This window comes from Ischnura elegans (genome assembly GCF_921293095.1).
Source record: "Ischnura elegans chromosome 13 unlocalized genomic scaffold, ioIscEleg1.1 SUPER_13_unloc_1, whole genome shotgun sequence".
Lineage (NCBI taxonomy): Eukaryota > Metazoa > Arthropoda > Insecta > Odonata > Coenagrionidae > Ischnura > Ischnura elegans.
Window position 1 is genome coordinate 14,076,333 of NW_025791657.1, and position 14,396 is coordinate 14,090,728.

Consider the following 14,396-nt stretch of genomic DNA (forward strand, 5'->3'; position numbering starts at 1 on the left):
CAGGCCGGAATTCGTAAAATTTTAGACAGGGCAGAGAAATAAAAATGGCTAGGAGTCAAAATGACTCCATCGGTAGTTCTAGTGTTAATATGTGTATGGTAAAATTCTTCTGTTCTTTTGTCGATAAATATCGCTCCATATAGATGAATAGGTATTATTATGGTTTCATAAATTTCAACTTTGGTTCTAATGGGTAAAATGTTTTTTAATGTTAGGAGTTTGTTGAGGGCATACATTCTTCTACTGCATTAAATATAATTATTAAAAATAGGTTATTATTATTAGAACTTTATTTCTGGTATGACTCAGCAGAAACACACCTACCGTTCCCTAACTTAATTAAATGTTAACAAGTACTCTTGGGCTTTGCATTCCACGAAGAAATTTTCCAAAAAGGGCGATAAATTATTATTAACAGAATGGATCATTCAACCACTCAAGGAGCTCTCCATTGCTCAGTTGGACAGGAGAGAAATGTCATATCAGCAATTTTATTTAAGTTGGTCACATAAATCTCATGCATAGGTGCATTTGACCAGCAAGTTTATTCTCCATTAAAATAGGAAGTTTTACTGGTATCATTATTATTTGGATTTTAGTTAGTGACACCCAGCATTTTCTTCTATTTCATGTAAAAGAGGGGAACAAAGACCCACAAAGAGAAGAAAATAATGAATTTTTGCATGGAACAGCTCCAGGTGGATTTGAAATTGATGCCATAGACCCCTTGGCTAATGATAACGTGGTGATTGAACAAATTTTCATTGTTTTGCAATTTCGTTAGAATGCATTCCCTCAGTGGAACATTGCAACATTCCCAGCCTCACGTAGTAGAAACAAGCAACCATTTCCCTCTCATGATTAACAGTGGACAAGTACAGAATAACTGTATTGTGGATTAATGCAACGTTAAAAATGAACTGCATTGAACGTGCATTGAACTGCACTAGGTGCTCACGTTTGCTCACTGAGTGATCAAGCGGACTCACTTCACGGCACTGAGAAATTTACACTTTAGTGAGAGTAGAATCAACTTGCATTTATATTTAGCCATCGCGTTTTCTTGCTCTTAAAATTTCCCTTTACATATTATTTTTAAAAAAATAGATATTATCATTTAAAAATCTGCTAGGGCAAAATACGTACTATGGGAGTAATAATCTTTTGAATTAGGCAATAAAAAATGTTAGGTTAGTATGGGTGCGCCTTCAAATGTGCCTGAGTAGAGTAGTTTCCTAGGAGCTGTCAAATTCTATTATAAATTTTTCCCAGATACAACTACTTTTATGGAACCCTTTAATAAACTATTGAAGAAAGATTTCCCTTGGTCTTGGGGTAAGGAACAAAAGGAAACCTTAGCGAAATTTTAGACAGCCCTTAGTAGTAGCCAGGTGCTTGTTCCTTATTCACTTAAGTTACCTATTAGACTAACTTGTGATGCTTCTCAAGTTGGGGCTGGGGCAGTTCTATCTCACATTCTCTTTTCAGGAGAAGAGCGCCCAGTGGGCTTCGCCTCAAAAACTTTTACCACCACCGAACGCAATTATGCTTAAGTGGAAAGAGAGGCTGCAGCAGTAATTTTTGGTGTCACCCATTTTAACAAATTTCTTTGGGGGAGAGAATTTGAACTGGTTACTGACCACAGATCTCTCACAATTATTTTCGGGTCAAAGACTGGTGTCAAGCCCCTCGTTGCTGCACGTCTTAAGCGTTGGGCAGTACTACTGCATGGCTACAGATTTAGGATTGTGTATAAAAAAGGATAAATATCCCTCATACTGATGTTCTAAGCCGACTTCCATTGGCAGATGATACACCAGTGGAGTCCCCTGAGAATTTAATATGTTTAGTTAAGACATTAGGTGTACCTTTGAATGCCCATTCGATTGTGCTAGCCACAGAAATAGATCCTGATTTATTAAAAGTACGGATGTACATCCAGCATGGCTGGCCCTCTAAGTGTGATGATCTGCGGTAACAACCTTACTTTAAGAGGCAGTTAGAACTCTCTGTTAATAACCAGTGTGTCACCTAGGGTTCGAAAGTTTGTATCCCAAAAGCTCTACAACATGATGCTTTAAATTTGTTGCATGGTCAACAACCAGGAATGAGTAAAATGAATGCACTTGCTCGTCATTATGTCTATTGGCCCACTCTTGACCAGGACATTGAAATTATGGTAGCTTCTTGTGAGTCATGTCAATAGGTTCAAAACTCACTTCCTCAAATACCATTTTCTCCTTGGACACCGCCAAAATCTAAGTGGGTAAGAGTTCATACCGACTTTTGTTATGTAAAACATAAGACATTGTTCATTGTGGTAGATGCTTATTCTAAGTGGCTGATTGTTGCAATTATAAAGGAAACAAGTGCTTCTGCAGTAATTGAAAAACTTGAGTCTATGACAGCTGCATATGGGTTGTTTCAAGTGTTTGTCTCCGATAATGGCCCACCTTTTCAGACCCAACAATTTAGTGAGTTTCTTACTATAATGGACGCCAAACATCTGTTTTCCCCCCATACTTACCAAGAGCAAATGGTCAGGCAGAGAAAACTGTGCAGCATGTAAAACAGGCTCTAAAGAAATCTGTTCTTGACAAATCGCATGAAGTATTGTAACGGTTCAAACCGCGAGAGCCGCCCGCTCGCCTCTCGTTCGATATCTCCCCGTACATGTGATTGTTAACTCTCCACTCCCCCAAAATAGAAAATTGCCCCTGCGGAGACCTACCGTATCCGGGCTTAAAATCAAGTTCCCCAATTGTTCGTGCCTGCACGCACACTCACTTACAACAGGATTTAAGGAAATCGTGGCAATAGCAAAACAAATAACTTCAATGACATCCCTTATACAATTGATTTTTAATAACTGAACTACCATAGGTTCCAAAATTTACACTGACACTAAAGCATTCCCAAACACACACAATAAATCCCCGTTCCAAAATCCATCGGCGTCACCTCCAACATGAAATATTCACCTTCGGCTTCTCCTTCAAAATTACAAAAGCACTTTCTCAATGATTATAAAAAATTAATGTTTCCAACAACAAAATATACCCACGCTCTTTGGCGAATAAGCAACGTAAAAAATAGTGACATCAAACTTACACAAAAAAAAACTTTCCGTGCAAAGCAACTATAAATTGGGCGTTAGTCTGGTCACGTGGCCACCCGTCTTTAAGTCGGGCTCAATGATCCGCCAAGTGACACTAACATTCAGATATTATGCTCAAACTTCACCACGTGCCGCACTTAAGTCTTGCAGGGCCGTGACTAAGACCAGCTAATAGTAAATTCACTAGGGCCTTATTGTGGGGAGCACACTTGGGACTTTCAAAGAGGGAAAAATCTGGACACAAAAGGATCTATTCGGGCTTTGGTAATTTCCAAGCTTACTTCCTTTATCCGATGTTCTCGCCACCCCTGACGAGCTGTCCTCGTATCTGCCTCCACCACGTGCCGTAGCTTGGCTGCTGCTGCTTGTCACTGAACACCACTATTTGACTTATCTCGTGTCAGACCGTAGGAGAGAGAGAGCTACCCTTCTCGTCTCTCCCTTTTATAAACTCTGCACTACCCACAATCACCTTTGGTGCACCACAACGCCCTCTTTTTCCCCGGCCGAAAGGCGGGTTTTCAAACGCATTCCGGGAGAGAACCACTGCGTCGCCTCTCCAGGAAATCCTCTCTCACACAATTTCACATGCATAAAAAATATACTACAATAAACACAAATAATAAACCCTTTATGTAAATCTAGTCTAGAACTTCCTTAAACAAAAAAATGCTAAAATTGTGAGTGTGCGCGCAGACGTAACCACCCCAGCCGCGATGTTAAAACATGATGCGTCGGGCCGGCTCCGGTCCGTACCGCTACAGTATTGTCCTTGCAGCGTAGGATTAACAAATTCCAAATGGCTTATCGTACGACGACACACACTGTAACTAAGTTAGAACCTGCGGAGTTGTTCCTGGGGAGGGAGCTTAGAACAAAGTTGTCCCTATTAAATCCATTGAGCATTGTGGAAGACCGGGTGACTTCCTGTAATGAGAAGGTGGCCTTCAAACATAACACTAAAGTACCGGAATTGAAAGAGGGTGATACGGTGTGGACACAGAATGTTAAACACAACGTAAACAATGGAAACCTACGAAATAGTAAGGCAAGTGAGTGACAAGTCCTTCGATATCTTGTGTAATGGGAAACTAAAAAAATGTCTCACTTCAATTCCTTCGTCCGAGAATTGTGTCCTGCGAAGTTAAGAGAGATGAGTTAACCCACCTGTTAATGTCTATACTGAGGGGGTTGCTGAAGTCCCACTGCCCCAAAATGATATCTCCGAGTCAAACAGTCCAGGATCTGTTACCAATGAGAATACTCATGAACCCTTGCCTAGAAGCCCTGTATTGGCTAAAGCCCGTATGACACTTCCCAATGTATTGGTCAATCCATTGGGTATTGGATTGTGGACCGGCCGACACACACCAATTTTTAGCCCTATATCCGTTTCACATTTGGGACACAATTTCTCGCACAATCTGGAATTTAGAAAAGGTTCTATTTTTTCGCGGCCAATCTCCAAGCAGAACTCAGTCTTGTCGACTCCTAGTGGCGAAAACTAGAAGCTCTTTGCAAAACATTCGGTTTCGCTATTAAGGCCACTTTACACGGTGAATGATCATTTGAAAGATCTTTCGAAAGATCATTCGAATGACCATTATTCACCGTGTATAACGGAAATTTCCTGCATTCGAATGATCATTCGAATGAAATTTCAGGCCTGTTCTAATTTGCTTGAATGATTTCCGTGAATGATATGAGCGCACGGCGTCCATCTTGCCATTGGCATGCATCTCGAAATTTTAATATCATATATAAAAACTTTAGAAGCGTAGCAACCCATGAAATACCTCAAATAATTAATATGTACTTTGAGAGAACATAAATTCACAAACATCAACTGTCTAAAGTGGGTAACTCGGAAATAACACTTCGGATATTTAATGAATAAAAACGTCGTATTTCTACTCGAATGCATCTATATTTTGTTTAATTTACAATAATTAAACTATATTTCATGATTTGAGCGCTAAAGTTTCGGGTTAAAGTCCCAATTGATGACACAATCTCTGTTTATTCGATGAACATATTCCAGCCAAAACGAGCCGCTAGGTTATCTTGGCTCACCTATGAGATCACAATATTGCCTATCTCTAATCATTCAAGGAACTCACCCGAATGAAATGTCGAGCAATTCGAGAATACCTTTGCAGCCCCTCGAAATAGTTATTAAATTTACAATTATTATGCCACCTCCCATTCTGTAGCTCATTGGCAATCAATCTGCGTCTTGAGATGCTCTTTTTGCCATTTTGTGTTATGTGGCGTTCTCTAGCGGGGTATTAGAACACTATAACGGCCAATATTGGTGTAAATATTGGTGCGTGTCGTACGATGCGTAAAGCCCAATATTTTAACCAATATTGCGTGCCGATATATTGGCCAATAAATTGGAAAGTGTCAAACGGGCTTAAGCCTTGCTCTACTCCCTTGAAACGCCCATCACGAAAAAGGTAGCCACCCAAGTATTTGAATGATTTTCTTGTGTAATGTGTCTTATGTTTTCATGTATCTTATTTTTCATGTTTGTAAAGGGTTATTCCTAGTGGAGGAGAGTTGTATCCACGGTGGTAGCCCTGTACCAAGGTAAGACATGTGAGGACGGGGCACGCCCGGCAGTTGTTGGCGGGACTACGCATAGCACAGAACTGAAGTTTATTTCCTAATGGACTCTTGTGTTTTCCTGCCATAGAGCACTTGCAATGCACTTTCGCGAAAGCACTTACAACGGTCCCTAATGCGGGACCCTTTCCTCGACGAGCTCACCCGCGCAGGACCGTCTCATCCACCCAAACAGCGGGGGGCCTACCGCCCGAAAAGTGAAAATCAGCCAATCAATCCGATCATAAAAAAAATAATTGTTTTCATTTCACTTCTGCCGATCAAGCAATCAAGTGCGTCCTTGAACCGCGTTCCTGCGATGAAAAATAACGAATCTGATAACTTTGATAAAATGGCCATTTTCCGGTGGTCCGCAGCCACGCCAGTCGCTCCGAGGCATTGGTAGCGTTCAACGGATCGCATCCTGTGAAGGTGAGGGTCGATTCACTCTATGGCGGAAATTCGAAAGGAGTGCAATGAAGCAATGGACAGATCATTCATGTTGCATTCGTTGGACGCTCGCGATTTCAAGCACACATAATTTCTGTTTAAGCAGATGATATTTTCTTCAAATTAAATGATTGAACTTCTTTGTATATCATTGAATATTTAGAAAATCGATCGAATATTTTAAAGCTCAATGTAGCATTGGAAAATTCAATTGAATATTTGGAAATACATTGAACATTGGGAATCTTTTGAAATTTTCAATTTTTTTATTAGGGGAGAGCCTGCGCACTGTTGATTACTCATTCCTTGTTTCAGGAGGCACTTAATCAACCTGCCCCTGCCCTTAAAGAGCAGCATCACTGTTTTCTGTTCGTACCCTTACCAGTGAAATATACTACCAATTAACCCCTGCCTGTTAAGAGCCTGCTCAAAATTATTCCCAAAATGCTTGTTGTCTGCCGGTTAAGGAACAAGATGTAAACTGTGTACCTACCCAGATGGCACAGGATTTTTTCAAGTCATATTACTGTGTCAAATGTACTCTAATAAAATAGTGTAGTTTCATTCATCAAAGAAAAGGAAAAGTATTGATTGCGACTCGTTACCAAAAATTAGTATATTTATATATAATACTAATAATTTGGTTAAAGATATCCATGTTTAGACGAATGTCAATGGTCAATTTTAACCTCATTTGAAAAAGGCTTGATTGGCGCCCATGAGATGCCACTCCACCCGACGTCACAGTGACCAAGATGCTGTACGAGTAGTCAGGTGTTTAACATCGTCTGAGATTACCAATGCATGCATGAAGCACAGAGCTCAGAGTAATATTTCATAATAATCACATATTAAAATTGCCTATGGTCGGAAAGTTTTCCTTGGTTTGATAGGGTAACAATAATCCTTAATTAAGCCAAGCGCTACTTGCTAGCAGCGTGGATTTTATTGGTGCTAAAAGCATCGCACCAAGGCGGCCGGAACAAAGCCGCAACCGGAATCAGAATGATGTCGGACGTGCTTTTCCCAGCATTCATATTTAGCCCTCACATTTCGCGTGCTTAAAAATTTTCTTTTTCATTTAATCGCAAAATATTCTAATCATCATTTAAAAATCTCAAAGCGTGAAATACATGCTCCAGGACTAATAATCTTTCGAATTATGCAATAAAAAGTGATAGGAAACCACCGTATTGGAAAACGTTTTACGAGTAGCGTTAGAATATTTTAAATATTTGTGCGGACACATTCTTTAAGGAGTTACCCTAATATTAACGTCCCTCATATTCCGTCCCTTACTCCGGCCTCTGGACAACCCCATTACCCTATCAAAGCCAAAATCCACAATCAACTTCCTGCGTTATTAGTATCTTCTTTCAAATATACATTGCCTTTGATTTTCTATAATTTACTCTTCTAAAGGAATGACTATACTTTTAAGCACTGTGGAATTTTAAACTGATTTCTACCGTTAATTACATCAAATATAGTAAATATAAGGTAAAAAGGCTTTAAATACGGAAGTCGGTTATTTTTAACGCTAAAATTTATCTTAAAAAGTTCTTACGTATAGAATAAAACGAAAAATTCATTTCAAAATAATAATATGTAGTATGCCGCAATATACATCGTATAACGAACTATTGGCAATGTAACCACTTTGTATCGGATTCCCGCGCTGACGATGGTCATAAATGAGTGGGAGGATTGGGCTTAATCGCAGAGGAGTTGCCCTAGGGACTCGATAACCTGGGTCTCAGGGCGGGCCTAAGTATATCCGACAATTAAGGCACGTCGGGCGGAGCTGTCGTCCGTGTTGAAAAATAAGCGATAACTATACCCGACGTCTGGTTCCCTGCGTTTGAAGCCGCCCGCTGGCTCCACCCCGGGTTTGGCGCGAATAGGAAAAAAAATGACTTGATCTTTAATTCGGTTCCGTTATCATTTCGTTCGTTGTGCTTCGTGTAATCAGAAACATAGTTGAAGGTAGAGGTACTTCATAAGCTTTTCTTTCGCACGTAAGTTCAGGTATTTAAAGTTATTTTCCAATAAAAATGGAAAAAAAGGCCGCGAACGGAGATGGTGAGACGCGAAATTCAGAAAATCTTTAAGGCGATAGAGAGCATAACATGCAAAGATGAAAGTAATACATACCGGCTCATATGACATTGATCACGAATTAATAATAATTAAAAATATAAGTTAAAATATAAAAGAAATATATAATATGATAAAGCCTATGTCTACATCATGTAAGACCTAGCAGGTGAATAAAATTTCTATTTCTATTTCTAAACATTTTGGAAAACTGTCGTTATCATAAATTTTATGTACTAATGTTTAAAAAATAACTTTAATATTAAAACAAGAAGTATATCTCGTAATGGACATACATTAGTCTTAAGCTCAAGTATAAGGAGACCGCTTACCAGTGAGACCCGTATAATTCTGTCATAGAAATAAATTCTGGAACCAACATCGATCAACAATCTTTTCAGCTAACGGTTACTCACCTGAATACGAGACATCTGAAACAAGAGGGTCCTGAGAAGCGTTTTGTGGGTAATTGTTGATTTTATTAACTCCACAAAAGAAATTAAAAAATCTTACGGGTAAAGAATTCGGAGTAATTTAGTAGAGTAAAATAGTTTACGCAACTGTTATTTTTCTATTCTGCAGTGCTGAAAGTTCTACTTATACTGCACTACGATCCGAAACAGTCTTGAATTGAAGAGTTGAATGCAAAATATCGTATTACATGCAAATAAATTACGAATAATTGGATCACTCGATCGCAGAGATGAGTGTAGATTCTTTATTACTCCCAACAGGACAACAAAAATTAAACAATAATAATTAGCGTCTGTAGCATATAGGTACTAGGGTCTCTTCAAATTCGCACTAATAATGGGGCGTTCGTGATTGATTAATATAAAGTGAATAAATGACACGATTACTTCTTCGATTCAAATAGCCCATTATTCATAGCGAAAAAACAGTGGGTCATCAATCACTCAGGCTTCCTGTGTAATCAAATCAACATTAGATCAAACGGTGATACAATGCTGGTAAATTCCTGGGCTTTCTGATTATTTACAACATATCAGTACCAAAAAGTGGAGGAATATGCTTGGAAACGGGGATTTAAGGTAAAATATCGTGTCTGAAAATGCATTTCACATCATTTGTGCCCTTGAAATTTAACTTGAAGCAGGCGCAGTAAGTATATATTTAATCCAGACAAGAAATGTAAATTATTTTTTGATTTCTCTGAGGCTTTCGGGGGGATACACCCCCTCATCCCCCAATAGTTACGCCACACAGTGTGCTAAAATCGAAAAAAAACTGACCAAAATTCGCTAAAGTATTAGTAAAATAACGATTCTTTACAAATTTTGTATTTTAAAGATGCAACTGAACTTATTTAGGATTGTGTAGGCAACAATATTGTTTATAAGGGAGATGAAAATGAAAATAGGAGAATGTGATGCGGAAAGCAAACTCTTCAGGGGCACGCCTACCTTCTGCTATGGAAAATCAAGGGAAAATAGAATTTTTTCTGCTATTAACAACGTTGAAGCTATCAAATAGTTTTGCATAGGTAAATTTTGAATCCAAAAACAAACAATTCTGGCATGTTTTTCCCGATATGTTTAAACCTTCTAATTTCCTTGTGTCAGCTCCAAATGCCTCTTCGTATAGCTGTACCATAGGGAGAATGTTATGTTTCACAAATCCCACTCTATGTATTTAAACTTTGTGTTTAGTACCCTCTCTATTTGCTAAGACCACCCAGTAAATCTTGACTAGTCACTTTCGTTTCATCCATAACTGAGCAACTACTCCTTGAACGTCCTTCGGTAATTCGACAAGGAATACTGAAGGGAGACTGACTCGGCTATAAATGAGCCAGCCAATCGCACATACGGCTTATTTTGGGAATTTCTATATTGTAAACACTTGCACTTGTTCAAAGTAAAAGAACAAATCTGGGTACACAAATGGGCAGCCGCCGAAAGAAAAGGGCAAGGGGAGCGTGCGAGCCGTCAGGTTTATTACCGTCCGCACGCGGCCTCCGCGCGAAGACCCGAGGGTAAAACCGTCAGGAAAGGGTAAATACCATAAATGCACCGCAAATAATAAGTTGTTGGGTGCAATGCAACATAAATGTAAACCAGTGATAGAGACCATGATAATATATAATTTTAATGTTGAAGAAATATTAGCTAAGAATTTCACTGTCAAAAACTTAAAATCAATATTTCTTATCAGTTAATGCATCAAATAAAAGTGTCCACTCATCCTCTGATGACTCGTCATCACTCTCATCTTCACATTCATCATTCTCGTTGTCAATCAGTCTTTTCCACTTCTGGATCTAAATCTTCCTTCAATTTACCATTATGAAATAAAATCGAAGATATCAAGGGATCATAGGTGAGCAGCGACCTCCAAAATAAATATTCTAGTAATCAGTTCCATCGAAAGCCGAACTATCATCATTCTTACATGGGTAGCAAAAAACAAATTGCGGACTCCAACTAGGAATCCATTAAAAAAAATAAATTTTGCTTACTATTAGCACTTCAAACTGCTACTTGCCACAACGAAAAATAAAATCTTTTTTGATTTATGCGGAGTACACTTATTGAAGTCACAACGAAACGGAGGCGGGTGCAAGGAGGCTTTGCTTCCCAGGTTAAAGTAGGTAACTTTGTCCTCCTTTGAAGCGCTTCAAAAGTTCAACAGATCAATCCAGTGTTATAACACAGTGCAGTCACTTACAGTAGATGTTCACTCGACACTCTCTCTAGGAAAACTGATGCATGTGGTACGCAAAAATATCCGAAAAACCCCTAGGGACACTAACTAAGTATTCCATTTGTCGGAACAAGAGGCGGTAAGGGTCGGCAAAAAGAGACAAAAAGTGTAAAAAGCATTACTTGAGATGGTAGAAAAGAGTCAATACTGGTAAGGTTGTAAAACCAGCATTATCGGGCCAGTAAGTACGGAGGATCGCAAATCCTCAACCAGGTGGTGCGGTCGCCTGCCACTGCACGTGCATGACTTTCCCTAAACTACTCGAACTTAGCCTGCCCATGATGCTTGAGAGAAATATGCAATTCTGGGAAAAGTCTTTCAAAGATATTTTAGCCCATAACTCTGCTGCGAAACCTTCCAAGGAACTCCTCACAGTAGAATTACCAGACATCAATATAGCAAGAAATTGTTATTTGCGTCAAGGTGTACGTTGAATTTAGCCACAATATAATGAGCAAAAATGAAGATGACTACTATTCATAAAATATGAATTTAAGTGACCAATGTCATTGAGCAGGCATTCCGTCGTCTCTATGCACGGATCTCATATCCTTTCTACGCTTAGCCCCCCGCCGCGCCGTTTCGTGGCCGCCACAGTGGTCTGAGTGGCTGGGGTGGATTTACATTAATGTGGTTGTTAAAATTAGAATCGCAAGTTATCGCAAAACTGCATTCTGAACATTGTTCCTTATGCTTTCGTCTATCTCACAGTGCAAACAACTTCGTGTAGCCTGATGTCGATGTAAACGATATTTACCGTTAAACATAAAATTCAATGAAAAATCAACACAGTTTTTGAAAAATTACAAAAATATTAATTAACGAGTAAAATGAAACAAACACTGTATCTATTACTTTCTTGAATACCAATTTTATGGATAAAAATACTTTGAAACCAATATTCTTAACAAAGACTCGGAAGTGAAGCCACAAATTTAGCTGTTTTCAACGGGAAAAATTTGGTCGCTTAAATCACTCCCACATGCTCTACTTTGACCAGCTGTAAAAATTAAACTAACGTATTCCATGGTCTGTATGGTAGCCTATCATAAAGGGTACATGCTCAATAATGAATATCAACGAATTTTGGTTGATTTGCGCCCAATTCATTTTTCGACTTTTGGCCAGCTTTTTTGGATTTTGGCCCACTGTGCGCCTCTGCCAAAAAACTTGAAGTTGAAAATAATTGAGTGACTTGCAAGTTAAGAAGCAGCAGTGACATAAAATACTTGAAAATTATATATACTTAATGACTATTTAATGATTCGGTTTTAGGCTACCACATTGTTAGAAAATTCGTCAATGAGTTAGAAAATGCGACTTTTTTTCACTATATGCATTAAGATGGGGCCGAAGTGTTTTTGAAAACATGAACAGGTAAAGAGCTATTTCTGAGGTCACAACGTCACCATTTTACTAGAAATTGATGCAGTGTACGACATAGAATTATATTGTAATGGAGAACTCCAAAAAAATAAATATTTGATGGCCAGTTGAAAAATGAGGGTCTCATGTGACAGTGAAAGTGAATTTCGATGAGGATTAAAAAGCGATTCTCTAACACTCGATGAGGGGGCTGTGCCTCCCTTCCATCTCCAGATTTCCTATCGAAAAGGCGCACGGTTTATTGTCGTCTCCATAACAGAACACAATATCTCCCGTCGTTGTTGAGATAATAATTAGCGAAGTAAGAATAAATTAGGATATAGCCAAATTAAAAATGGTCTCGACATATCACGCGGACTACATTCCAAAACTGACGTTTTCGAAGCAAAGATGTTACTGATACCCCAAATGGGGTTGTTTCCTTCATCAAAGAAAATGGAAAGGCATCCATTACGATTAGTTACCCAACATAAGTGATTCATATTATACGAATTATATGATTTTAGGAAACCCAGTTTAGACGAATGGCAATGATCAATTTTAACCGCATTTGAAAACGGCCAGATTGGCGACTATGCAATGCCACTCCACGTGACATCAAAGGGACCATGTGCTTATACGAGTAGGTAGCATCCTTTCAGATTTCTAATGCATGTATTGTATGCATGAGGCACAGAGCTCAAGGAAACACCTATTTATAATCAACTATTAAACTGCCTATTGTCGGAAAGTTTCCTTCGTTTGATAAGGTGTTAATAATCCATATTTCAGCCAAGGCCTACCTACTAGCAGCTTGCATCGCAGCGGCATTCATATTCTCGCTCCACGGTCAACTAACATGGCGGTAGCGGGAACCAGAATGACGACATACGGGCTTTTCTCAGTGTTCATACTTCGCCGTCGCGTTTTCGCGAGCTTGACAATTTTCACTTCTCATTTAATCGCGAAAAATAAATTTTGTCATTGAAAAATGTAAAAGCGTATATTGCGTACTCCAGGATTAATAATATTTCGATTTAGGCAGTAAAGATATAAAAGGAAACCACCCTAATGCAGTAGATAAGTGTCAATGGCAACACCGTAATAAAGATAAAATTAACCCTTCAGCTGCGGGAGTTCATGATATTAGATACCAGCCTGTGCGGAAGAGAAGCAAGAAATATTCTTCCCTCTAGCCTGGTGTCTCCAAATCCACAGCCGAGTGCCTCGCAATGAGTGAACTCATATAATCCGGGGCAATCCTTTTACCTTTCTCATCAACAGATGGGCCTACATTTGGGCAATTTTCCTAGGCATTATAACAGAGTGCAGCGGCAGGAAAATTATACGAAAAGGACAGAAGAATAGGAAATGCAAAGTGGAAAATGACGAAATCATAGTGCGTCACTTTTTGCGCAAAAGGAGGGAACAATTACTTAGCATGGGAAAGTATAATGTAATAGGGCTAACTAACAAATGGGGGAAAATGTCATCAGTTTTCACGTTCTATAACAAATAAATATTATGTAATTTTTGAAATATTAATTTTTTCTGGTTGTAGATTATTACATTTTGATAATTTAAACATTTAATACTTGTTCCTTTTTTTAGGAAAAATACTTGTTTTTTTAATGAAAACGTTCAATCATATTAATTTTTCTCTTCATCCTGATCCTGGGGAATCATACTCCGAATATTAAAACAAAATGCAAAATAAATAATATAGGACTACATAGTGTAATGTAACCGATGCCGTTTGGCGTGGTTCATGGACGTTCAGGTCGGCGTTTACGAGATAAGGAAGGCTTATGTAATTTTGTGTGAATGTGTGCGTGTGAATGGGAAGTGAAGCATGAATGACCCGGTGCTGTATTTTTCCATTCCCCCCCCCCCACGATTCTTCCGCCTTGGTAGAGCGGAAATTTCCTATCTGTACGTGATTCGCAGCAAGTTTACCCCACCCCACTGTGAAAGAAGAACACCTGCACATAGCAAGCTGAAGGTGATGTAACCCGCCAGCCCCGCCCTCCACAAG